Genomic DNA, 26,860 nt, shown 5'->3' with positions numbered 1-26,860 from the left:
TTATCCCAAAGTTCTTGTTCAGTAATTTTCAGTCATTTTTTTCTCTTTACATTTTTGGTTTTGGAAGTTTCTATTGACATATCTTCAAGTTCAGAGATTTCTTTTCCTCAGCTGTGTCCAGTCTCCTAATAGATCCATCAAAGATATTCTTCATTTCTGTTAAAGTGTTTTTGATCTCCACATTTATTATTGATTCCTTCCAAAAATTTCCATGTCTCTGCTTTCAAAGTCATTTTTTGGATGAATAATTTTAGATTCACAGAAAAGTTTCAAAGAGAAACACCCTATTTTGTTTGTCAAAACTAAGAGACCAGCATTTATGCATTACCATTAACTACTTCCCAGACTGTGTTCAGTCTCTGTTCAGTATTCCTATTAATGTCCTTTTCTGTTCCAAGTTCCAAGACAGAGCACCACATCACATTTAGTCATCATGTCTCCTTACATCTGTGATTGTTTCTTACCCGTTCTTTATCTCTCACAACCTTGACAACTTTGAGAAGGTACTGGTCATATATTTTGTAGAATGGCCTTCAGTTGGGGTTTGTCTGATGTTTTTCTCATGACTAGACTACGTTTATGGGTTTGAGGAAAGAATATCACAGGGGTGAGGTGTCCTTCTCACCTCACTATATCAGGGGGTACATGACACCCATGTAATACCCCTGTTTATCTTAATCTCCATCATTTTCTTAGGGTATTTATAGAAAAGTTTTGTGCTAGATCAATTTTTATGAATTCTGTGATCACGTTCTCCTTTCTATGGTTTTGGTGTCACTACAATTATTATGACTATTAAACTCATGAATCTAATTTCACCACTTGTCATTTCTATAAGGAACACATTTAAAATAGGACCATGAAATGTACATAATAAACTGATCCACCAGTTGACTTTGGAGCTCAGCCCCACAGTATGTACATAGATTTGGGATAAATTGATACTACTAATGGGCATGGCTAGCCAGACCTTGAATGAGATGTAGTTGCAATAAGGGTACTCAGTGTTTGAGTTTCCACAGTGCCCCCACTGTGGCTACAGGGCTAGTGGACAGCCTGGTCCATGCATGAGCTGTCAGCGGTCAGCAGACCCTCAGCACATCTGACTATAGGTTTTACCCTTGATATAAGTTAGAAAAACACAGTGTTGGTCTCCAGTGAAACCCATATCTGCCATTTCTTGGCTCTTTTTTCTCATCTAAGGAGTTCCTTACATTTTAACCTCCTGTCACCCAGAACAGCTGGGCTTTCTCCCCCTTTTGCCGAAAAAAAAGTGCCTAATATTAATCATTTACTCAGTCTCAACTGAAATCAGGTTTATCTCTCACAAAGCCACATCTTAAACTGGAAAGTGAGACAATTTCAAGTATCACAAAGCAGATGGGCATTTTAGGGGAACGAGGAGTCTTCTGGCTGACCTGTAGTCATCACTACATTGGATGATACTGGAAGCTAATGTGTAAGAAGTTGACAAGGCTGGTGGAGAGCTCTGACCTCTCTTGGACCTTTGCATCTCCTGCAGGTGTCTCCTAGCAGGATACTTGGGGCTCAGGGACCCCATGACCCTGCCCAGCACACTGCATGGAATGGCACAAAACCCGAGATAACATTGGTCTCCTGCACTCATAGACCTCACCTGCTATGCAGTTACGCCTTTTGCCACTGTGACTTGCTGGCCATGACCTCTCAATGACCCCAATCCTGGTCTTCAGGAGCCCACTGATCTGCCTAGTCACAGGCTTCCTGAGCAACTCGGTGACTGGACCATGCCAAGATCCATCTTAGTTATCCCTTCTGAGTCAGTGCGAAGCCTGGATGAGAAGCAATGTGCTTGGTTTGTTAGCCTAGTAGTACCTGCTCTTCCTTATTTTCTCTCTACTGTGCTGGCCAACAATGGCTGATGAGTCTTCCCCAGGTCAATGTGGCCAGGGGACTGCGCCCTTGTGTGGGTATCTTGCCCTACCATTGGTTACACACAGGCTAACATATGTGTCACCCCTTGCAGGGCTCAGAAGGTTGGAACCGTGCACTTGAACTGTGTGGTCCAGTTACAATTTATGGGGCTTATGTTTAAAAAGTCCTTTGAATTGGTTAGATTTGAGAATTTAGTAGGTTAAATGAATTTTTCGATGGTTTCAACCATCCTTGGTACTTCACCAAAATATGCCTTTGGCATTTTAATCCTCCCAACTAATTTGTCTTATTATTCAGTTATTGAAAAAAGAAAAATATATACTTGGTTCTCAGAAGTATTAATAAAAAGCTATTACCCAGGGTCAGAAGAAGTCACTTTATTTTATGGAGAGGGAAAAAGGGCGTAGCTAAATTCAAAGTTTTCTTGTTTCAACACAGAGCACAGGTAATGTAGAATTAAGCAGGAACACAGAGATACTTTTACACCTGTGTTCACAACAGCCTTATTCACAATAACCAAAGGTAGAAGTACCTCAAGTGTCTGTCAATAGCTGGATAGATAAACACAATGTGGTCTATCCACCTAATAGAACATTATTCAGTATGAGAAAAAGAGGAAATTCTGGCACATACTACAACATGGAAAAACCTTGAGGACATTATGCTAAGTGAAATAACTCAGTCACAAGAGGACAAATGTCTTATAAGTCCATTTATATGAGGTCCCTAATGTAGTCAGATTCACAGAGACAGAAAGCAGAAGGGTGGTTGCCAGGGCCTGGGGGAGGGGGAATGAGGAGTTAGTGTTTACTGGGTCCAGAATTTCAGCTTTGCAAGATGAAAAAATTCTGTAGATGGATGGTGATGATGGTTGCACAACAATGTGAATGTACTTAAGGCCATTGAACTGTACACTTAAAAAACGGTTAAAATGGTAAATTTTATGTATAATTTACTACCACAATTTTTAAGTAAATAATTTTAAAAATTAAACACAGAAAAAATAATGGAGAATTAAAACAATTACCAAAAAGTGTAGCAATTCATCTAATAAACTGAGAAGACCCCCAGCTTAGAGGATAATCAGACCAGGCGCCCACTCCCTCAGGCCGTGGCTGCAGCCCAGAGCCAGTCTGGGTGGCAGAGTTTAAAGCCTGGGGTGTCCATCAGAGAGACGTGTCCAGACACAGAAAGGGCTCAGCTAACCCACCAAGAGTTCCCATGATCTCTGCACCCAGTTCAGAACCTCTGTGTGTACAAAACCATGGGGGGCCTTTAGTGGTGAGATCGTTGTGTGCTCACAAGGCTCAGTTCCATGTAATTGGCCTCAAAGGCACAGAAGCCCCCAGCAAAACAGCTGAGGATGAATTTCTTGGGTGTTTATCATTTGAAAATTCACACACCCTTTTCTCCCTGCCCCTCATGCACGGCTCTCCAGCAGTTACCATTCTGTGAGCTCATGACCCCCAGGGGAGAGGCTACCACTGGGGCCAGCCCAGCCCTGGTGGTTGAGCAAAGGTCTTCAGGGGCACTTGTGGGCCCAGGGTGGGCACCAGCAGCATCAGGTACCCTGTGAGACGCATGTGCTGGGTTTCCTCACAGGCTGCTTCCCAGAACTCTTTTTTAAAAGATATTATAGAAAGATAGATAGGTATATCTATATATATAAAGATTTTATATATATATTTTATATTTTATAAATATATATATATATCTTTGTTCCACTGCATTTGTTTAATTCTAATAAGAAAACTTTAAAAACTCACTAGCGCTCAAGTCTTTCTTCCACTTGCACTAGAGTCACATTTCTGAGCTCACAGTACTTGATAAAGACCTCGAGCATTCAGGTCCCCTAGTATTCACTATAGGAGCCTTTAGCATACAGGCAGAAGTAAAACACAGTTGTGATTTGCAGGATATGGAAGATGTTGGATCTCAAAGTCACTTGTTTCATTTACAAACTGCTCTTACATTTTGGATCCCCAAATGCCTTCTTCTGACTTCTGTTCGTAAATATGGAACCAGGGGAACCCCAAGTCAGGATGCATGCCTGAGAGTAGTCCTCTCTCAGGGTCGGATGCTTCCTTTTCAAGCCTGCCAGATTCACATAGAACTGATTTGTCCTCTTAGCAGACACTGAATCATGGGGTATCATTTAGTGAGGAGAAAATTATGACCAGGTGCTATCACAAAGTTAAGCGATTATGAAATTCATGGGATGTGTTTCATGGACCCAGTGAGGGAGAATTTGCAAAAACAAGATGGCCAAGGAAAGCAGTGGAATCTACCTCTGGACATTTATAACTAGAAGAGTGAAATTGACTCTCACCTGCCCCACCCCTCCCCTACCCTCACTTTCCTAGACGACTGGAAGCTTACAGGGAAGAAAAACAGAATATTCTAGGTTGATCTAGATAGTTCCTTGAGGGAAAGATGCAGGTTCCCAGTAAAAGAAACGTTAACAGACTGTAGACCATATTTTTCCCACCCACATTTCCCTTTAAAAAGCATACATTTCTGAATCAGCCCTGGGTTCAAACCCTGCTGAGCAGCTGGGCAATTTGGACAAGTAATTTACACTTTCTGGGCCTCTGTTTCCTCATCCATTAACTCAAGATAATATAGGATGAACTTGAGATTTGGAAATAAGTAAAGTGCCTGACAAATGAGATACACTCAAATCATTTTTCTGATTCAGCTAATTTTTACTGAAATATTTAATTCAGTATCTACTTTGCACCTGACTTTATGCTTGGCACTTCCACACCATCATCTTCTGAGGTTAAAGAGCCCCAAAAACATAAAGAAAAAAAGGGAGCTATGTCTGTACCAAGAAAGCTAGGAGACGATTAAAAATGCCCTTAGTAAACAAATTACAGTCCTTGTAGTTTTTTGCTCATTTGTTTTGTTCTGGTTTGTTTTCGTCAAGATAACACTGCACGATGACTATGAATGAATGTGCTGCCCAACTGCCTCTCAGTCCGCAGACCCGTTGTTACTGTGGCAGGATTCATGTCAGGCTTCTATTCTGCTTCCCGCTCACTCACAGCTTGAAGTGTGGATGCTGCCGTAACAGTCCTGGGCAGCCCAGGCAGACCCTTCCATCCCAGGCAACTCTGCTCATCTTTCAGTTAATCAAAAGGACAAGGCCAGCATTTTGGACAGTATATCAGGTGTCAACCACTGCCACCTAGATTCTGTTTTTCTGACTGATGTTAGCACCCACCTTCCTCTTTTCAGACTTCGGACTGTCTTCTGGGCTTAGGTTCACCCACAGGTCTAGATCAGATGGTGTCTCTAGGTCTCTCCCATCTGTGCTTTCCACCTGGGCACAGATACCCACCCTGTGGCATGCTGGGGTGTGAGACCCAGGCTACATGCATGGTGGCCCCCGTAGTCGGTGCCCACCCAAGGATAGCTGCCCCATCACCCACTCCCAGAGGGTTCAGATCCCCTCATCAGTGTGAGCCGACAAGCTTTGATCGCCCTAAGAGATGTTTTTAAGCACACACAGATATAAGATACTAATGTTGGAACTCCAGGCACCTCGGGAGTCTAATGAAAAGGATATCTGATAGAAAGAGGGCTGTGTCAAGGCCTTTAAAACCATTCTATATGAGCTGCTAACTCCTTAGAAAGAAATCTCATTAGACACCCAAAGGATTACAGACTCCTTCTCTACTCTTGGCCTTTTTGGTCAGAAAGGACAGCAGAGTCTATGTTTGAAATGCCCCCAACCAGAGCTATCTGGGTACTGACACCCTCATCTGCTGCCACAGCAGCTACTAGCCTCACCACAGGTTCCCTGCACACTTTCAGTTTCTTTGAACATGTCTCTAAACACAGCACTGGCCATGCCCTTCTCCTCTTAAAGTCCTTCCATGGCTCCACTGTCTCAGAGTCCAGACTTCTCAGTGGAAGAAACCAGGCCGTCAAGGCTTGACTTCTGCTTGTGTCTGCAGCTCTCCTTTCCTCTGCAGCCAACTGGACCCCCAGCTCCATTGTGAGAAACCACAGTGCTTCCCAAACACACCATGCTCTGGTCCATGTGTTTGTGCAAGCCCTTCCATGGTCTTGGGACACCCTGACCCCTCCTGGCCCTTCACCCATCAGACTCCTCTTGGCTTGGAGACTTAACCCAGCTGCTCCTCCAGAGAAAGCCTAGGGGACACTCACAAGTCCTTCTCCCAGTGCTCCCAGTGCAAATTTCCATCTCAGCCTTTATCACTATTCACATATTAAATGGAGGTTCCCTGATAAGTCCTCGAGCTCCATGGGGACAGAAATTTGAGATTTCATCTTTGTTTGAGACCTAGCATAATACTAGTACATAAGACATATTGATTGAATAAAAGAAGGAGGGAAGGAAGGAAGGAAGGAGGGGAGAAGGGGGGAGGGAGGAAGAGAGGAAAAGAGGAATGGGGAGGAGGTATAGGGATAAAAGGAGAAATGGCAGATAGCATACGGATGTATAAAAGATGAATTTGGTACCTGAAGCTATAGTTGACAAATTTCCATTGTTAATAATACGTTTTGGAGCCATTCTTTTTGCACATGTTCTAGACACAATGTTTGAAGCCTGTCTAATTCTCCAATTCTCATCTAGGTACAAATCAAGACAGGAAAATCTACCAGTTCAGTTGCTGGTCCAATTTAACAAACTAGTCCCAAATTCTAGAATGGAACACAGATCTCTTTAGTATTATCTTAGAACCACTTATGGTTGGTAGGTTTGACTATTGAACTTGGTTTCTTAAATGAAGTGATGCTGACCTGCACAGGTGTTTTCCAGATAATCACACCCTCACTGAGACTATGTTCAGAAAAGAAAGGGAAAATTAGTGGCTTGTGCTCAGAGATTAAGCAAATTAACTCTACTTTGAAGATCAGGACACATCTGTGAAAAATGTTGGCAGTGCTGGTGTCCGTCCAGGAGAACAACCACCTAATGTGCTGTGGGTTTACCTTTTGTGTAGCAATGCTGCCCCGGAATGAGTAGTCCTAATGGGTCAGCTGCATGACATTGCAAAATGTGTTACCTGTGACCATGAAGTGGGAAATATGGTTCCCACAGCAGTGGACTCTGCTCTCTTGTTTCTGCTAAAACCCAGACCTCGAATTTAAGGTGTCAGAGTGAGAATGTGTGAGCCACCTTTTCTTATTTGACACTTCATCTTGGCAGTCAAGAAGGTTGGCTTGGCAACTTTGATCAATAAAATCCTTTTGGGGCCAAAATAGAGGCTTCATCTTCCTCCTCTTATTTAGCCAGAGGGTGTAATTGCTGAAATGAACTGCAACAGGAGGGCCATTAGAAGGGGGAAATGTGGATTTGAAGCAGGGAGGAGGAATGGAGGGCTGTATGAGGGCCATTTGAAAAGTACAATGAAGGGTATTTTCCAAATCTTAATCTTGCTTTAAGAGCCGATGGGGCAGGGTCCTGATGCCCCACCTCTCCTTTCCTCACTCTGAGTCCAGCTCCTGCCACCCTGTTTCTGTCTGGGCCCTGGTCCTGTGGCCCATATGGCAGCTACCATTCACTCAACTCCGCATCAGGATAAAAGAAGGTAGTGAATGAGGCAAGGCATCACCCACTCAAGGCAGAATCTTCTAGAATCTTCTAGGCTCAAACGAGTAAAGTGGTTAAGGAAAAAAGTGGTATCACTGGGAGAGAGATCTCCAGATGGGAATTTATTTCCTTCTGTTCCCTTAACTCCCATGGATTAAGTAAGTGGCCACGTTACACAACTTACCACTGGAACAGCCTTGTTCCAAACATGGAGTGGTCAGATATGTGAACCCAGGAGATTCATGTGGTCAGCTTTTACCCAAAGGATTTTCGCAAGCCCCCAATACTAGAATGAAATAGAAATATCATCTGTCAAAGTTATATGAATCCAAAGGGAAAGGCAGCAGCCTAGGTCTCTGTCATGGGCCTCAACAGGTGACACCATATCAGCTTGTCTGAACACAGCGTACTGTCCTCATGATGACATGTAAGATTCCCTACCGATTTTGACCCAGGCCTCACCAAGAACATGAAAGGACTGGTACCCACAACAAGAGGAAAAATGAATAAAAATGAATCAATGGTGATCAACAATGCCAGGCACACAGCAAGTGATCACTAAATGGGGAACTTATTATTAGAGTTATTGTAATTATCATTAGTAATCCAGGCACCACATGGAGAGGTATGCTTGCTCATGTATTGGGCTCCCATAACAAAATACCATAGACTGGGTGGCTTAAACAATAGAAATTTATTTCTGTTTTTTCTGGAGGCTGGAAGGTAGGTTCCATTCTGAGGCCTCTTCCTTTGGCTTGTAGGCAACAGTCACTTCGCTGTGAGTTCCCATGACCACTTTTTTGTGTGCATGGAGAGAGCTCTCCAGGAGCTCTTCTTATATGTACACTAATCCTGTTGGATCAGGACCCCCCCCCCATGACCTCATTTAATCTTAATTACTTCTATAAAGATTCCATCTCCAGATTCAGTTGCAGTGGGAGTTGGCTTCATCATATCAGTGGGGGCACACAAACATTCATTCCATACATGTAGGCACAGTCCAGGAGCACTAATCCAAGATTTTCTGATGATGGGTATCTTTGTCTATATGGTGATGTCTCATTCATGGCTTATCCCTGGGACTGAAGACCAACAAAGCATGCGTTGTTAAAGAAAATCTGTCTTGTTCAGTAAAATCTTGGATACAATGGGATTCTGTGAAGGCTATCAACTGGATTTTGATTACAGAGCCATCTTTTAAACTTGTAAAAAATATTAGGGAAAAATATGTGGGGAAAAATCTTTAGATGAACTCATGGGGTCCCTTTGGAGATCCAGATCACAGAGCATGTTTGTGGACATGACACTCGAGTCTCGTTCTACCTGTAGGTGCCCTTGGGAGAGGGGGCATCTGGAGGACTGTCTGCCCATACATCCCAGCACTGAGCCCTTGTGACACTCAGTACCTTGTCATCCAAGCCTCATGTCCCCCACTCGTTCAGTGTAACTAGAAATCTCCCAGACAAGACAGAGCTGAATGAGATCTGCACTGGCTCTTTCTATAAATATATCTTCAGGTTCTCATGTCTGTCTTCTTGAAAACATTTCACCCTTGCTTCTTGGTTATTTCCATCAAGATTGTGTTTTTCTGGGAGTGAATGCCCAGAAACATTCTGTACTTTGTGTTTTGTTGTGATAGTTTGTTTTGTAAGTATAGCTCTCCTCAGCCTTAGCACACAGAGACCTCAAATGTGGAACTCCCTGCATGTCAGCCACTGTGAGTTCCCTAAGCATGAGGAAGGGAGTAACTCACTCACTTTCCCTCCTGACGTGTGCCCTGTAGGCAGGTTTAGATCAGCTCTAGTGCCAGCAGGAGGCACAGCTGGGAGCACATGATACCAAGTGCTTCACCTCCAAGTCAGAATCCTTGACAGAAGAGTAACAAGACCACTTAGACCTTTCTGGAAATAATGTCCTTGGAGGAGATCCAGGAAGGACTCACAGTATATTCTACCACACGGTGTGTCCTCAGGTCATGAGATGTGTAGTCCGATCAGGTAGCCTTGTATGTTCTTAGAGGATATTTCCACAACCTGATTAGGCCCTCAAGGAGCAACTTCAATTGGAAACTGGATTTTTTCTTCCTCCAAAGTATTTTTGTCTCCAGATTACTCTGGACCTTGTTTTGATCCCACACGCCCACCATGACAGCCTGCTTTGTTGTCCTTCCCGATGGTCATCCTAAAATCCCACTGCTGGGCGTCACATCTGATGCCCACCTAAACTGCTGAAACCTGCAAAAATTCACAAAAATGCAAAATGAAACAGAAAACATCAGGAGGTAATGAAAAGAATCAACACCTCCAAACAACTATACCTCATACAACTCAGTTTTTATTGCATTTAGTTGTACTAATGTCCACAGTTAATTTCTCCTGATTTAGGTCTATGCCTTGAATAGACACATTATCGCAGTTCTTTGAGAATTTTTAAGAGATGCTTGTTGTTGATTTTCTTAAGCACTCACCAGATAACTGTGAATAACCTGACTGAATATGTTGCCAAGGAACAAACAAGAAACATGCCTAAAATAGAGGCTCTGGCAAAGGTCTGGGGCGACGTGTACTGGTGAGAGGGGAGAGCTCACTTCTCAGAGGTGACTAACACCAAAGAGACAGCCAGTCCTGCCGCCTGGTGTGACCCAGTCACATTTCTCCTTTCCTGTGCAGAGAGCTCCAGTAGGCATATAATTTAACAAAAAATCCTTTAATTCTGATTTTGGCAAGGAAAGAGAAACAAATTGCTAGAGCTGCAAACTTGTGAGGCAGGACGCACTCGGGCATGTTTATGTAACATTGGGATTCTCTGAGTCACATGGGACGTGAAAAACAGCCATGCTGTGCACCGCAGTGAGAATAACCTGAACAGCCCACACCAGGCGGGGTGCAAAGTTGCTGATGCAGCAGCACTTTCAAAATAAGAAGGAACACAGCTGTCACTGTGAGAGGTGCCCTGAGGTCACCAACAGTGTCTCCCAGGACTGCTTGTGAGACTTGGGGAAAGCGCTGTAAGAAACCCCTTGGAAATGAAACCAAATTATCCTCATTACCCAGCATTATCAAACGTATTTGGCCGCAGATTCTCTCCTTTTATTTTTCTAAAACTCCTATGACATCTTCTGAACTACAGTCCCAGGGTACATACGTGGGAATTCTAGTTTTGTACCCTTGGAATCCTAATACAATAGTCAAGTTCTTACTGAGAAGGAACCCTGAGTTCTGAGTTCATCTGTGATTCTTTAAAAATGTAATTTAATTCCTTTAAAAAGGAAAGAACTTAACACTTGAGGTTTATTTTGTTAGAAGGTGACAGTAGCACTTAGAAATGTGCATATTCCCCCACATATATTTTGATGTGGATGAAACAGGGCCTGGCCAGTGCAAGCCTTGTATTAGACACTAACCATTCCAGCAGCTGGTCTGACCCTCTGGCAGGCAAGTGCCAGGATGGCATGCAGCACATTCCCCTGCACAGAGCCACAAACAATCCAGAAGGGCAGCCATCCACCCCAGCTCTCTGATGACACAGCTCTGGAGGCATTTCTGGGGAGGTTCCAGTACTAGTCACTGACTCCCCAATATCCCATGGAGAGTGATCATTTTGTTGACCCTCTACATCCATTCCGGCCCCAAATGACTGGTTTAATCATGGAAACCCAGTCTTCTTGTTGGTTACTGGTTGAGGAATGGACGTATGACCCAATTCTATCCAGTCGGATTGGGGAGATGTTCCCTTAAGGATATTTGTGGGTAGGATTTATGGCTTCTGTGGAATTCCCTGGAAAGAACTCAGAGATGGAGTTTTGCATGCATGTGATTTATTGAGGAATATTCTTGGGAACAACAACTATAAGAAAGTGAAGGATCCAGGACTGGGCTGAAAGAGAAGTTCACTCGGGGAATGGTCTGCATGAAGACCTCTGCCAACTCAGTGGTCACTGTGGGACTGAGATGACCCCTCAGAAATCATCCCAAAAGGAAGTCAGGGACTGAGGCATTCTTCTCCTGCATCTGGTCCTACACGGGCACCACCTGCTATGAGACCCCTTTCCTAGAAGAATGCAGCTTTGAGCCATCAGCAGCAGGACAGACAGCAGCCAGCGGAAGGAGCACCTGAGTCCTGAAGGGGTTGTCTGGGCACCACACTGCCATCTACTACAGTGTATCCCTGCTCAGCTCAGAGTCACCAGCTACGTGTCGTGAGTTCACTCCATGAGGAGCAGCTCCTCCAGTATTTTGCTTTGTCTTATTCCCAGGGAAACAACTAAAGAAAATTGGTGGAAGGGACCATAGCCCCAGCCACTGCAGCTTGTCTCCAGGCCATAACCCATATGTAGCATCTCCATCCCCCACTATCCATCCTAGCTGCTGCTCAATCTGGGCCATCACCTCTGCTGGTCCAGGGGTCACACCTCATGTGCTGACCCAGACCCTCCTTCTTGAGGGTCCAAGCTTCTGTTAACCAAGCGCTTCTCAGACTATGGTTGCAACAGTGTCTGTTTATTTACCATCAAAGTCAGGCAATTACCAACTGGACCACCTGGGTGTACACATCCTGCTCTCACCGTGTGAAGCATCCCTACCTCTCAGACAATCAGGGTCAATGACCCTGCCAGGATGCCAACTTTTCATCTTGCTTCCTAGTTTCTTGGCATGAAGAAGTCAAAGTGACCGGGCAATAAGCAAAGCTTAAGTTTAATAGGATCCTTGCTATGATCTCTGGTGAAAGCATCCCCTATGGGAATAAGGTCCCTAGATTCACAGAACCTAAAGGTGTTGAGCAGAGAAACACAAACTATTCCCCAAGTGGGAGTGATGGTAAGCAGGTATATACCTACTTCCACCCACTGATTCCCAGACTTGTATTCCCAAGCACCATATTGGGGACCCAATACCATAAAATGATCATGCATCCTAGAAGATGGTACCTATCCCTGCAGAGTATGTTTCCAAGTTGGCACTACTGCTGGGCCTTCTCAAATTTTTTTTAGTGATCCCATCAGGCCATAGGCTTCTGGTTGATACGGTAAGGATTAAGATCAGAGGATCCCATGTCCGTATGCCCACTGCCACCATACCTCTTTCACTGTAAAGTGGATCCCTTTGTCTTAAAAGATGTAGGGCAATATTATCTGTAGGTCATCAGAGGCTGAGGCTTTACAAACAGAAAAGTCAAACCCTTAACTAGAATTTAAATCAATTTTAGTCAAGATAAATTCCTTCCCTTTTTGGGTGGAAGGGATCCAATGTAATCAACTCACCACTAAATGGCTGGTTGGCCTATTGAGGGCTGCAGTGTTTTCAAGTATCAGGTTGGTGTTTTGGCAGCGACAGAAGCTAGGTCAGCCTTGGTTAGTGGAAGCCAATTCCATGAGGCTCATGCAGGAGCTCATTCCCACCACCACCGCTACTCTCCCTATGCACCCAGGGTGCCAACACCAGGGTGGCCCATATCAGAGACTGGCTGATGCCAACTGGCAAATCCTCTGTCTAATTGGTCATTTATGCCCTTTATGTGACAAGTGCTCTTTGCTGGGTGTCAGCACACGACTGAGTTTTTCCACACTTTATGACTACACCCACAGATCTGTACACTTGTCTACCCTCCAGACCTCCTTGTGCCCAGTGTTTGAAGCATTCTCTCAATGCTCCTCATCAAAAGCCAAGCCATACAAAATGGCTCATGATTCCATATATATTCTTTTTTTTTTTTTAATTTATTTATTTTTGGCTGTGTTGGGTCTTCGTGTCTGTGCGAGGGCTTTCTCTAGTTGTGGCAAGTGAGGGCCACTCCTCATCGCAGTGTGTGGGCCTCTCACTATCGCGGCCTCTCTTGTTGCGGAGCACAGGCTCCAGACGCGCAGGCTCAGTAGTTGTGGCTCACGGGCCTAGTTGCTCCACGGCATGTGGGATCTTCCCAGACCAGGGCTCGAACCCGTGTCCCCTGCATTGGCAGGCAGATTCTCAACCACTGCGCCACAAGGGAAGCCCCCATATATATTCTTATAAGCTACTTCTTTCTCTTCACAAGGTAAACTTCCAAGGAAACTACTCAAAATTCTGACCCCTGGGAGAATTGCCGATCACCACTATATCCCCGGGCTACCCCTGATGAGGTTGTAGTGTAGTAGCAGTCCATTCTGGGCTTGAATCCACAAACCAATCTATTGGTTTCTATTCATGAATCAAATCTTCTTCCTCTACCAGCTGAATCTCCCATTTGTGGTGGGTGGGAGCTGAGGGAGAGGTGTGGGTTCAGCAGTTGGGATTATCATGGGGACCTACAATGCATCTTCATGCTGCTTACTTAGCTCTCCATTCAAGCCTGTGTCCATTTCCAGAAACTCCACCTTCATCTCATGGTGGAATGCTGTTTGGCCCACCCAACCACTGATGTGGTGAATCAGACAGAACCAAGTACTTGGTAGGCAGTGCTGACCATATGATAAGGCACTCGACATCTACCAGGGCCATGCAGCATCTTAGGAGCTGGTTTTTGAAAGGCATATCATTCTCTGCAGTAAATGGCATGATCTTGCTCCAGGACCCTAAGGGGTTTATTCCTTTCTCGCCACAAGATGTCTTTTCCCACCACAAATACACCTACATGGAGAGTTGTGTGGCACAAGTTTCAGGCCATTTGTACCTCATCTTGGACCTGATGCAGAGCTCTTTCCTGCTTTGGAACTCACTCAAAACTGGCAGCCTTTTGTGTCACTCAGTATGTGGGTTAGAAAATCATTCCCATATATGGCATATGCTTCCACCAGAATCCCTTGAGGACTACCAGACATTGTGTTTCCTTCTTAGTGCTGTAAAGTTCAAGAATCAATGATTTGCCTACTTTAAAGAGATCTCTTGGCATATCCCAGTCTTTCAGAACCCTAAATATCTCACTCTGTGGTGAGCCTTTGAATCCTCACCAGGTTTATTTCCTCTTCTGTGACACATGTGTCTCGCCAAGGTTTCCAGCATATTTGTCACTTCTTGCTCATTCAGGCTGGTTAACAGGATGGTACTAATATAGTAGATCAGTGGAAGGTCACAGAATGTTTTGTTGGTCTTAGTCCCTCTAGACCAGGGGTCCCCAACCCCCCCAACCCCCGGCCGCACAGCAGGAGGTGAGTGGTGGGTGAGCAAGCAAAATTTCATCTGCTGTTCCCCATCACTCACATTACCACCTGAACCATACCCTCACCTCATCTGTGGAAAAATTGTCTTCCACAAAACCGGTCCCTGGTGCCAAAAATGTTGGGGACCGCTGCTCTAGACTATATTATGACTGAAGGAGGGAAAGCTAACGCAGCCACAGGGCAACGTTGTTTATGTGTCCTATTGTTCATCCCACTTGAATGGAAATCGCTTCTGATCTTCCTTTGTAATAAGAATGGAAAAGAATGCATTCATCCTGACAGGCCTGAGTGAGCACCACATGACCAACTTGGGTTGTCTCACATTGGTGCATGTGATGCATGTGGCAACATGAACAAGTGGTCAGACTTGAAGGAGTGTGTTCTGAATGCTTACATTGATCAAAGCAGCACAAAAACATACACCTTTAGTCATTCACTTATCAGCATAACCTGGAAATGGTTCGCTTTCATACCTCATGAAAGACTAGGGCAGGCTTAGAAAAAAAAATTTTCTCATCAAGTTCACAAAAATGAAAAGAGAAAGAAAGGATGTTGGTTGGATTTTATGAATGAACAGCTTTATTCTGCTTTAAAACTTTCATATTTTAAATATTTCAGTGCAACACAGTACTTTCTATGTTGTCAACTTTTTCTTTTGTGAATTAAAATGTATCCATCTCTCACTATTTTGCATTACTTGTGAATACTGAACTACAATAAAAATATTCTTTATTGTGAAAAAAGAAAAAAAAAAGAATGCATTCATCCAAACAGTGGCTGCATACCCTGTACCTGAGTCCATTTTAATCTGCTCCAGAAAAGATACTAAATTTGGCACAGGAGTTTCAACTAAGGCTATTATTTGGTAGAGCTGGGGATATTCCCCTGGCATCCCCCAGGAGTCATCTGATGTTTGCAGGGTACAGATTAGTGAATTAATGAGGATGTGATGGTGATCACCACTTTTGCATCCTCTAGATCCTTCAGGGTGGCATCTGTCATTCTCCCCAGGATGCAATATTGTTTAAATTTATATCTTCATCAAAATACGGGGTGATTCTACTTGGCCTTCCCCAATATGATAGGTCTTATACCACAGGCCAAGGACCTAATATGATAATTCTGCCAACCATCCATTTCAAAATTATACCTTCAGGGGTTTGTGAAATGCCTACCAAATGGATTTGCCAACCCAGTGAACCCACCGTGAGACTGACTTGGGGCAGGAGTTCATTTATTTACCAGATATTCCTACTCTGATAGGAAGGTCATGAAGATGCTTCAGATTTTGGTTATTCAGCTCAGGTACTGGGTCCAAAATTCTTTAAAATGGCAAGGTCTTCTCTTTTCCCCAGAAGAGAGTCAACTGAATAAATTATCACAAATCACTTTGGGGAAGGATTAGCACAGGGGTCAGCAAACTTTTTCTGTAAAGGTCTAGAGTGTACATATTTTTGGCTTTTCAGGACATGTGATCTCTGTTGCAACTATTCACCTCTGCTGTCATAGCACAAAACAGACATAAGCAATATGTAAATGATCGGGAGTGGCTGCGTTCTACTGTCATTTACGAAAACAGTCAGTGGGCTGGATTTGGCCCACAGGCTATATTTTCCCAACCCCATAGCTCTCTGCTGGCCCAGCCCCCTGGCTGCCATTCCAACCTCATTGTTCATTATGATAATTGCACTCACCTTGACTTTGGCAATTCAGCACCTCCACCTGGTTTCTGTTATTTCTGAATCCTGTTATTTCCATTACTATCAGAGAGCTTGGTTCTGTAACAGCATCTCCTCTCCTGAGCCCCAGGTGACAAAAAAAAAAACAAAACAGTCTTTAAAATGTCATCTCTGAGCTCTTCAATGATGCCCTTTTCACAGGGCATTTCTTACTGCTTTTGAAAAGGAAGTTCTTTCCGGACTCTTCCATGGATCGCATTCGGCAGGTGGCATTCCCAGCCTTACTTATTTATATCCACTCCAGTATATGACTTCTCCCAGCCTCTTGGTCTCTTCTTCCACTTCCTGCCAAGGCAGGGCTGGCATTTCCACATCTCTTAGTGTGGGCACTTTTTCAATCTTCCAAGAGAACTCCAACAGAAGGTTAGCATCATATCCCAGAGTCCTCTGACAGGATGTTAGATCCTGGATCAGGGAGATTATTTCTATAACAATAAACTCTTCTTACCCAACATTGTGTTCCCCCTTCCTAAGCCAACACCCTCAGGATCTACCCACTATATACTCTTTGTGTCGTGACGTTACATGTTGGTGAGATCCCCCAGGTCCTGCAGCTCACGATCTCTCTTGTCCTTTGCATCCCAGTACTTCCCAAGCCACATGACATTGTGACTTGACCCTTCATTATTTGTCTGGTGGCCAGGAGGATAGGAGCAGTAGATCCTGAGAGGGCCATTTGTTGTCTTGCGTTCTCTTCCCTGGTATCTCCATTCTACTTTGCCACTGATAAAATTTTTAACAATTGCACAGCTACAGATTGCCAAGGGCTACTACCAGTGATGGGGTCCTTCTCACCAGCTGGCTGGCAGTTAGTCTATATCCAAAATATCATTTTAAATCAGCTTCTTAGGACCACTTCTCATGTGAACTCTTTTGGAGTGAGTTCTATGGAAGAAAGTTTCAGAAGCAGAGTTTTAAATACAAGAGATTTATCAGGGAGTGCTTTACAATCTGTAAAGGAGCGAGGAAAACAGCATTGGGAAGAGTGGAAAGTTGAACTCCACTTGGTTACAACAGGGTGTCAGCCTGTCTCATGGGGAACTGGGACTAGGCACTGGTTATGAGATGTTTTAGGGTTCATATCCCAGGAAAGGGATATGCGCTTGTGCAAGGAAGCCTCCTTCAGACAAGTGCAATTCCTGAGGAGGGACGCAGCAGTGAGACACCATCAGCCAGTATTCCTGGAGACTGGAGAGTAAAGTCTTCATCCCAAAAGGAAGTGTTTGGATGGCATACCCCAGTGTCCGCTCCAGATTCCTCACTCTTTAGAGGAAGATACAGCAAGAAAGGGTCCCTATCTTCCTCTGGAAATTGCTGTGTCTGGGTATGGTGCCTAGAATGACATGACCTGCATTGCCCCCATGAAGAAAGCTGCTGAGGGCAAAGCTGAGGATGTCAGAGACAGAGAAAACCTGAGCCCTGCAATTCTGTTGAGCTGCCCCAGCAACATTGCTGGAGCTGGAAGGCCCTCTTGTTTAAATCAGTTTGAATTGGTTTTCTCTTTCTTAAAGAGGCTAGCATTGTGACTGCTATACCCGGTTTCAAAATTGAATTTACAGAAAGTTCAAGTGATTGATGGAGGAAATGGAAGAGAGAATAGGCAGGATTGATTGAATTTCTTTTTGACTGTGGTCTTGCACTTCGAAAAAAAAGACTATAATGAAATAGGGAACAATATTGTTGAAATATATTAATGTTCTTTTCTTTTCTGCATCTGTTTGTACTGATCTCACTTTACTCTGCCATAGGCATTCATTTGCTTCAGGGAATGAATATGAAAAGGGAGAATGAGTCAATATTGGATTCTAACATCCAGAAAAGAATTTTCAAATCCACAGCAAGACATTCATTCTGAAAGCCAAGGATTTGCTTTTTTTTTTTTTTTTTTTTTTTTAAGTTTCCATTAAGAGCCAGACCTGGGCAATGTGACATTCAAGTTTAGCATTAGCCAGGGCTGGAGAAAGAAGGAATTGATATAAAGTAAAGTCTATTTTTTCAGGTCTTCATGGAGAGAAATTAGACAGAAAGAGAGAGGGAGAGAGAAGAGAAGTGGGCAGAGAGACAGATGCGTCCCATCATTTCTCCCGAGGTACTCAGGGATCTGAGGGGGGCATGGTAGGTGGATGAAAGAGAAAGTCAAATCAAAGACACATTCCCCATTTGGAATGCCGGGCCCTGCTCACTCATCTGTGCGCTAGTGCAGAAATGAAATAGCCTAAATGTAGTGAGAGGAATGAGTCCAAACTAGTGTCCCTGCCTCCATATATGTGTCCGCTAAGGGACCCAGATATTCCCATGTGCTCTGGAGAAGAGATACAGCTGGCCTCAGGAGGTTATGAGCCATAGACCCTAGAGATCAGCCAGACATGTTCAATGATGCCAAGGCCTGGGGACCAACAGAAAAGGCTGGAGCCAAGGACTCCAATGGGAGATGTGGACACAACACCCCAGGAAGCCGGATGAAACCAGAGTTCACTGACAAGCCACATAAAAGAGAAATCAGATGGATTTAAAGGACATCAGGTCTAATGCTCTGTCTCTCCTATCACTAGGAGGCCTCAAAAACGTATTGCCCACTGCCAGATTGGAGAGAGGAACAAAAAAGAGGAAATCTGGAAGGTGAAACAGTTTTTAAAAGAGACTCTACTATCATCAAAATGATGCAATTTAAATCTCAAGAGGCAGTGATGTTTTAAACTTGCATTGTACAGTCTGAGTGCAGAAGACTTGGGCAGCACTCTGCCCATATCCCCTCAGGCTGTATTCACACCCTACGGACATCCCCTCCAGCAGGAGCCCACCATGAGCACATAGGAGCAGGTGGGAAGTGTCAGAAAACCAATAGGAGCAGCCCTCATCAGAGACTGTCAGGAATCAGCATGTTAATACTCCAGCTCCTCCTTCAGGTTGGGGTAGTTCTTAGCACACATGTTATACAGGCTCCCTGATCTCCCCAGTGGGGCTAAGCTTCAGTCCCCATGATGGTCAAAGTGCTTATAACACATATCTCACTAGCTGCCTGCCCTTCTCAGCTTCTTGGGATTCCCCCTCTCATATAAACTACTTGCACTCATATTATTTTTCTGAGTTTTCCTTTTGGGAACCTAGACTAAGATGATTGAAACCTATCTCCCCTTTACCTATTGAGATGCAAGCCTATGAGGACCATTAGATCTGCTATTAAAAAAAAGAAGCTATATTGGCTTTACACACCCAAGGCAACGAGAATAAATTTTCACAGTATTTTCATAATGGCCATACTTAAAGCATTTTTTTGTATTGTGGAAGCATCATTCATTTAGGAAACAAAGGTTGATTTAGTTAAAATTAGGTGCAAGGAATTATGTAGGCCAGTTTGGAATGTTCTGTAGTAACATGAAATTAGAAGACACAAAAATCTCATGACTGTATTCAATCTTTTCCCCATCGCTGTCTTCTGACCTAATCATTCAAGGGCACTTCCTCTTGCTTTTCCTGTTCACCTCTGGTAAAGATTCCAACAAGATATTCAATCTTAAAACCCCAAAACAAAGTAAAAAGAAAAGTAAAAGTATGGAAGGTCATTAATTAATAACGCAATCATGCCGTACACAGTCATTTATCAAAGATCTATCCTGTGACAAATTTTCTGTGGTGAGTGGATGAATGAATGAATAAATAAATGGTAGGGTCTTTCCTCTCTGGACTCACATCTTTAGATAGATGTAAGCATTAACTGTAAATCAATTCAATGTGACAGGTGCTTTAATAGGTGGCCCACAGCAGAGAGAGAGACCTTCCCCTCAGAATTTAAAGGTTTGTTAAGGAAGAGGAGACTTCATTCAGCTATTTCCAAAATTTCATTGCAAATAATCATCCCAAACTCAGTGGCCTATGACAATAGGCATTTATTTTTCTCACTCACAGGTGAGTAGACAATGGTTTGCTGGCTTTGGTTCAGGCTATGGCTTCAGTCCAGGTCTGTTCTGTTTCTCATGATCAATGAAGCATCTTCTCACTGTGAAAAAAGAGTACAGTACCCAAAAGAGAACACAGAAACCTGCAGTGCCTCTTCAGGCATCAGAGCTGGCAGAGTGTCACTTCTGCCCACATTTCACCGGTCCCAGCACATGCATGACAAATCCTAAAGTCCCTGAGATAGGAATGTGAACTCCACACCAAGGGTGGAAGGAGGTCTGGATATCTGTGTGCAATAATCCAATCTATCCCAAGGAGTGAAGAAGGGAAAGAACATTCTAGGCAGAGACAACAATGAAATGCAATTACCCTAAAATGTCCAGGTCAGTTGCTTAGTAAGCTCATGGGTATCTATAAATCAGCAAGGCTCAGTTATCCTTTAGCCTACTGTGAACCAATGGCTACCACATCAGTAGACCCTGAAAGACTTTGATGTAGCTTCAAAGGTCACCTGGAAAGTCAGAGTAGCAGAAATAGGGGCTCATCCCTACTGTCCTGCCAACTTAACAGTGGGAATTTGTATATCAGACCTTAAGAAACTCAGTATTTTCATAGAAGGTCACTGTGATACAATAAAAAATATACATGTGGTTGTTATCCTGGTTCCTGGAACACAGCTCCTAAAACACTTGGAATCTCCAGGGTGATAAGAGTGCTGAGATAACTGTGGCCCCTGGATAGCTTCAGGATGGGGGCTATTTTCCAGAAAGACCAAGACATAATCAGAGGGTTAGAACTTTTAACTCCAACCCCTGACCCCACTCCAGGGAGGAGAGATTGAGTTCAATCACCAACGGTTGAAGATTTAATCAGTGTTGCCTAAATAATGAAATTTCCATAAAAACCCCTAAACAATTGGATTCAGGGAGCTTCCAAGTTAGTGAACACATTGAGGTGCTGAGAAGGCATGGGTGCCCTGTGCTCCTTCCCCATGCCCTGCCCTACACATCTCTTCCATCTGGCCGTTCCTGAATTGTATTCTTTATAATAAATTAATAATAGTAAGTAAAACACTTTCCTGAGTTCTGGGGGCTGTTCTAGCAAATTATTAAAATGGAGAAGGGGGTCATAGGAACCCTCAATTTATAGCTGTTGGTCAGTACAGGTGATAACCTGGGACTTGCAACTGGCATCTGATGGGGAGCAGCCTTATTGGGCTGAGCGGTTAACCTGTGGGAGCTGCACTAACTCCAGGTAGTTAGTGTCATAATTAATTGAATTGTTGGACACCTAATTGTGTCCATAGAGAATTGGATTTGCTTGGTGTGAGGAAAAAAACCTATACATTTTGGTGTCAGAAGTGTGAGTAAAAGCAACTCAGAGCCACTTTATGAAGGCGAAGACTTATGAATGGGGCCTAGGAGAGAAATGGGTGCAGCCAAACAGAGGATGCCCATGATGGAGACAGCTCATGGCAGATGATCTTCTTGTTTTCCTGCACCAGCCAATGAAATGCCACCAGCCAAGCAGCCAAATCCTGGATATGGACCACAATCAGAGGCACATTAGCCAGGACAGCAGACTTGAAAACTTTCAGTGAATGGGGCGTTTTCTCTAGAATTGTCTTAGGATCTGACAGCTCAGCTTCCTGGCCCCTACCTCTGTGCCCCTGCAACCACCAGCCACCTCACAGAAGGGAAAAGGCTGCAGATTGAAAGTCGCCACATGCTGAGCCCTTATATCTCACTAGGAGCTGGTCTGTGACAGTGCTGGGAGCCCAGATGGCCTGATGGCTACTCCAGAGGATCTGGGATTTGTCCAATCCTTCCTTTAGCTTTGGGCCCTCTTGCTGTGTTTTATCAGGCTTTCTCCCTAATGTTTCCTCATTCCAGGCTTGCATTTTGCCCACCGCCTCTAGAGTGAAGCCTCAATGGGACCACCGGCTTGGTTTCCAATATGCATTTTTGTCCTTGGTGCCACTTCCTGGGTTGCCCTTCATCCACATGACCTTTTATCCCCCTATCTCACCCTGCCGACTCCACCCCAGACTCCCAGGCTGCAGCTCACAATTCTCCATCCTCCTGGGACCCTGTAGATGTAGGTTATTAATAGTGGTCACCAAAGGTGTTTCTTTAATCATCTTGTCTTCTGGAAGGACTGCCCACCTCAGCCTTCAGAGCAGAAAGCATGTTTTTTAGTTTGTATTCTTCAGTTTAATTTGTCCCCCCTTTAATAATTATAAAATTTCATGTCTTACTTTTTAAATTTTTATTGGAGTATAGTTGATTTACAATGTTGTGTTAGTTTCAGCTGTACAACAAAATGAATCAGTTATACATATACATATATTCACTCTTTTTTAGATTTTTCTCCCATATAGGCCATTACAGAGTGTTGAGTAGAATTCCCTGTGCTATACAGTAGGTCCTTATTAGTTATCTATTTTATATATAGTAGTGTGCATAAGTCAATCCCAATCTCCCAATTTATCCCTCCCCTCCTTTCCCCTCTGGTCTTTCAAAAATTATTTTTGAAACTTTTAAAGTTAATCAAATACCATGATTGAAAACAAACTAACTTATGCCTGCAACTTACTCTGAAATTTAACAACAAATAAGACAGATTGATGAATGGATAGTGGAACAGTTAGAGGATAAAGCAGACACTGTAGAGCAAAATGTTGTTTTAAGGTATGGGAAAATGGGTCCTTGCTGTAAGTATCCAAGGAATGCTTCTGGATCTGAAAGGAAAGGATCTATATGGAGGGAAGATTGGCTCCTAGGGGTTCTCCATGGCCAGAAAGCATTGTAGTCCCGGAAGCTCTCCATCCTGGCCAAGGTGATGATTGCCGACCACAGGAATCATGTTACCTGGCCTGGGAGTGCTTGTCCAGGGACAAATGGTAGGACCAGAAACCCAGAAACCAGTGTGGGAGAGTCAGCAGGGCCTGGTCTCCGAAGGGTCAGAGCATAAATCCCCATGGAATGGGAGAGACAAAAGGGAGGTTGCTCTGTTAGCTCCAGGATGATGTCATTAGCAGCAGGAGGTAGAGAAACAACTACTGGATCCAACAAAGCCCCACTTCAAACATCAAAGCCTCACACTAGTCAGAACAACTGCAAACCCCTGGCTGCCAGTGGGTGCTCAGGACATGTGAGCAGCACATATGATGCTCTATATGGGCGCTCCCTGCCCCCAGTGAGGGACTGCAGATGGCTTACAAACACAGCATTTCCAGTGTGAATAAGATACAAATAAACAACATAAACACAGCTGAAGCAAAACAAGGGCAGGATGTGGGGGTAGAGGAGGAATGAAGGCAGTATTTAAAACTTCAGAAGCACCAGGACACTTGTTACAAACTCAGGTTCCCTGGGAAATGGAATTCCAGTGCCCAGACCCATCATTCTAAAACCCGAGAACCACTCCACTGGGAAAAGAACCAGGAATTTACTCAGCTATATGATCTTAGTGTAGACTTTGAATCTTCTGAAATGATTTGGAAGTCTGTGTTTACATTCACTTTTATTTTCTAGTTAGAGAATTTAAATGATCATCTGATTATCAAAACACCCCAGGACACAAAACCTGCTAACCTTTAGCACCATTGTTCAGCTTTCTGCAAAGCCATAGGAAAATGGGACCATGATCAGATGAGATCAGATGTGAAATTAACAATAGCTACTAAATACTTACAAAGGGCCAGTGTCTAGGCTAAGCCTGACCCGTGGACGATCTCATTAGTCTTGGAGGCAGGCATTATAACCACTGACATTTTATAGATGAGAAAGCAAATCCTTGGAGATGAATTTCCCCAAGGTAATGCAACTGGTCAACTACAAAATTAATTCCCAGGCAGTCTGGCTCTAAAGTATTGATAGTAGGTGTAACGATCAAACATCCATCTCAGCCTCATTGCAGGAGAGAGTTTCCAGATGCAGAAACACTCCAGGATCTCAGAGGAAGCTCCACTGCTCTGCACTCTGAAACCAAAAAGGCAAGGTGAACCACTGCCAAAGAAAATTTTTCTCCTCTATTCTGATTTGTGTTGTATCTGCACAGTTCTTTGAATAAAATGGCTTTATTGATTTTATAGCAGCTGGCATATTTTTAACATTTCTTAAAAATCTTCTACAAGGAAAGGCTTATCTCCAGAACAACTCATTCAAAGAAATATCAAAGTTGCAGCTCTGCCAATTGCTGGCAGCATGACTCTGGGTAAGCTGCTCAGGTTTGCTGTTCCTTTTTGTATTCTTTATATTATTATTATTATACCAATGCTATAAGGGAAATCATATCACTTCATTTTATGAAGCATATAAAACCCAAAAACCGAACTATTTTTTTAAAATGGGAGGATAAATATAGATAGACCCCTTTAAATAAAAAGCATACATATAAGATTCATACCAAAATAAAAAGGAGATCAAATTATGTAGCTCATTATAAGAGCAATCCCTGGAGATTAAGTCAGATATATAATAGAAACACAATATTAAGAAATGTGTTAATATAATGCCCCACATCAATAAGTAAAATGATATATTGATATGATAAATTCTGAAAAAAAATTTAATATTCAAACCTACATTTGTAAAAAAATGAGTAAATTATGACTCTAGGAATCCTCCCTTAAAATAACAACAACAACAAAAAAACTAGCTCAAACCCACAGCTTATCCATTTGTTCCATAAACATATTAAGCTCCAGGTATTGTTGTGGGTGCTTATGATACATCAGTGAGCAAAACAAAGATCTCAGCCCTGTGGAGGTTGCATTCCAACTATGAGGAGAGTCAAGGGGAACAGATGATAAATAATAAGCATAATATGTACATAAATTACATAGTATCCATATTAGTTATCTATTGTTATGCAAAAAACACCCTCAAACTGGGTGGCTTAAAAAAGCAACCACTCATGCTTCAATGGGTCAGCTAGGCTCAGCTGGGCACTTCTTCTTCTTCACACACCAACATTGGTACCATGAGTGTCTGGGAGCTCCTGGAACCTGATGTCCAAGGTGGGCCACTCTCGTGGCTGCAGGTGGATGTAAGCTGGAAGTCAGGAGCTCAGCTGGGGCTGTCGAGTAGAGGCATATATGGGGCTTTTGCGTGAGACTGTAGCTTCCCAGGGAAAGGAGGCTGAGTTCCAGTGGAGATCATCTCTCAGCAAGTTTTCCATGAGGAAGGAAGCCAAAGCTGCCAGTCCTCTTCAAGGCTTAGCCTGAAAGTGGCATAGCATCACTTCTGCCATACTTTACTGGTCAAAGAACTCACAAGCCTAAACCAGATTCAAGATGTAGAGAAATGGGCTGCCTCTGGATAGGACACATGGCACCTATGGGATAAGTTGGTGGTGCTATGGAGAAAAGTGAAAAGAAAGCATAGTCAGAGGAACCAAGATGCAGAGGTGATTTTAAATAAGGTAGAGTAGGTCCCATTGAGAGGCAATGTTTGAGTAAAGACAGGAGGCAGGAATCTAGGAAGGGCAGGGCCCTTGTTATATTCTGGCGGTAGAGATGAAAGGATTTATCGATTATTGGCTGGGGATGGGGGTGGTGAGAGGGAAAACCTCCAGAAGGATGCAGCTGCCATCAAAAAGAAGCAGATGGCAGAAGACAGAGGAGGTGGGTTGGTGTGGCAAGGAGACCCAGTGTTTAGCCTTGGTCATGTAGATAGGCACCAAAAGGAGATGACCAGAGTCATCTGCAGGCCTGAAGTGGAGCCAGGATGCAGCTGTAGAGCAGGAGTCTTTAAGCCATGAAGCTGGTGAACTCACCATGGGAGTTCGGGTCCCACCCCCACCCCCTGTAAGGAGGGCAAACCAGAAGTTCAGGGGAGCTTGCTCTCTGAAAACCAGGCTCCAAGGCCCCTCCCAGTCTATGACCCCCACCAGGCCACTGGTCATCAGTGGCCTTGCATCCACAGGGTGCTCCAGCCAAGCCTTCCAGCTGCCCGGGGGGTGGATAGAGATGTCACTGTTCATCTCACGGATCCTCCTACCTTTCCCGTCTCCACCTCACAAAATATGGGAGGATGCTGAGGGCAACCACTTGTTTCTTGTGGAATCCTGGAAGCTTTTGAGCTCCAAGGGGAAGGGTGGCCTCCAGCGGGGAGGGACCCTTCTGTGACCCCAGTCCAGAGTCCCCGTGGGTTTTCTCCTCAGTTCCCTGAGAAACAGATACTCTTCCCAGGCAAGCACTAAGGTTTGATTTTTTTCTAGTTTACTCTGATAAAAACAGATTCTTCAAGCACTTGGTTTCACCAAGAGACCTCACCAATGGCCTCAGCCCTGCTGCTTGTGAAACACCCAGCCAAGCCATCTTCTCTTTTCTCATTTTTGTTTTTTGTTATGATATCCACTCTATTATACATTTAAAGAATTTTTATTTTATACTGGAATATAGTTGATTTACAATGTTGTGTTAGTTTCAGGTGTAGAGCAAAGTGATTCAGTTATGCACATACATGTATTTATCTATTCTTTTTCAGATTCTTTTCCCATATAGGTTATTACAGAGTACTGAATAGAGTTCCCTGTGCTGTACAGTAGGTTCTTGTTGATTATCTCTCTTTTTCTGACCCTGGCTGTCACCACAGCTCAGCCAGG

At 43.7% G+C, this 26,860-nt stretch overlaps 1 long non-coding RNA gene across 1 annotated transcript; it reads right to left on the bottom strand.

Annotated features, from left to right (window-relative positions):
• Positions 1-554: 554 nt before the first annotated feature.
• LOC309633462 lies at positions 555-24,723 on the bottom strand. Its single transcript, XR_014247548.1, has 2 exons — positions 2,693-24,723; positions 555-1,631 (listed from the first exon to the last, which is right to left on the bottom strand). It is a non-coding gene; the product is annotated as an uncharacterized lncRNA (long non-coding RNA).
• Between the last annotated feature and the right edge of the window lie 2,137 nt (positions 24,724-26,860).

The sequence above is a fragment of the Balaenoptera borealis genome (genome assembly GCF_965194805.1).
Source record: "Balaenoptera borealis genome assembly, chromosome: 8".
NCBI classification, from domain to species: Eukaryota; Metazoa; Chordata; class Mammalia; order Artiodactyla; family Balaenopteridae; genus Balaenoptera; species Balaenoptera borealis.
This window is presented reverse-complemented; position numbering and strand designations above follow the sequence as displayed.